Genomic DNA, 1,619 nt, shown 5'->3' on the forward strand with positions numbered 1-1,619 from the left:
CCTCCCCTATATAAAGGCAGGCCAACCTCATGTAACACAGCTTTGATGAATGAGAATTCTGGTAGAGATCACTCCCATTGTTCATCAGCTCACCCAAACCCTAGATTAGGTTTTGGCCTCTTAGGGTTTACCAAATCAGCGAGAAATCAGAGCAAACCGAGCTTAAACATCATAAATCTTCATTCCGCTGCGTTTTCCCTCGCTCTCTGCGAGATTCAATCGGTGGAATGCCGATTGGGAGAGTTTTTCCGGCGATACCACGACGGAGGAGCCTCATCAAGTGGTATTCAGAGCCACTCCTGCTGGACCGTGCCGAGATAAGCTTCTTCTTTATCTCTGAATTTTTTTTTCTATCTGTTTGATTTCGTATTGTTCCTGTTCTATTGCGTCTTTTCTGATTTTCGGAGTTTTCCTTGCTTCGTTGTGTGGAATCTGTGCTAAATTTTTTTTTCGTGCTGAAATTGATTCAAAATGCTTGTTCTGCCTTGGATCAATACTGATTAATGCACTGTCATAGATCTCTAAATCTGCCGTTTAAATGCATGTCAGTAGGTTTTTTATTTCAGTTTTTATTACCTAGCTTTGAATTTTATATTCTCGTGGGTTTGTCTTAGTTTTTGTTAATTCATTTTATATGTCCTCAACTCTATAGATGTTGTCCCTGTTTTGTGTTTTGTTCACTGATTTGCATCTCTTTCAGTTCCTTTTTGTGTTTGAATCATTAGTTTCTGTTAGTGTATATTTTGTTGAGTTCTGAGATTGCTAATAGATCAATAGCAATTCTGCAATGCATATTGCCACTGTTCTTGTTTCCATCGTGCAGAGTTTTGTTGCTCCGAGTTGTCTTGCTTACTGATTGTGCAATCTGTTTGTTGTTTAATTGCTTCTGCGCTTCTTTGATTCATACATCCTGTTATTGATTGAGGTGTACCTTTCAGGCCAATGATTGTTGCTGCCAAACACTATCTCAATTAGTACAATCTGATTGTGTTCAGAGTTATGCTGAGGTTTTGGTTTAGCTAAAAACATAGGCATGTTTAGTACCTTGTTTACTGCAGTATTCTATGCCTTCACAGATGCTTCAATTTTTGTTCTGTTCCAAATATTTGCCTCTAGATTAATATCCTTGATTGAGTTGAGTGCTGCTAGCTTCATCTATTTTAACAGAATCTGGATTCTAATAGTTTTTCAGTGTTTTCAATGCATGTTTTGTGTTGATATAATGAATTCTTGTGGCTATCTGAATCTGAATTCTAACTGCATCTGTTTCAATCGTGTGTTTGCTTAATCACATTTTCTTGTTTCGTGGTTAGCCTAGTTGTTTGTCGTGACTGTTGATGCATCTTTTATTGATTTGCAGTTTATGTTTCCACAGATTATAGCCATTAAAGAAAAACAAAAAAATGTTGCAGTTTTGTTTTGGCAGTTTCTGTTTTATCAAGTTCCTTCCAGTTTGGTTTTTATTGATGCACATGTTTGATTGCCTCAAAGCCTGCTGCCTCTAGTTGACTCTTACTACACTATCGAGTTTTTTTTTTTTTTGTCATGTATGTGCTTTCATCATTGTTTTTGAGTTGGATCCTTGTCATTTGCCATATGCAATTGATAGTTTGAATGGA

Source organism: Vigna unguiculata, chromosome 6 (assembly GCF_037176805.1).
Source record: "Vigna unguiculata cultivar grain cowpea cultivar isolate G323 ecotype 2 chromosome 6, ASM3717680v1, whole genome shotgun sequence".
Lineage (NCBI taxonomy): Eukaryota > Viridiplantae > Streptophyta > Magnoliopsida > Fabales > Fabaceae > Vigna > Vigna unguiculata.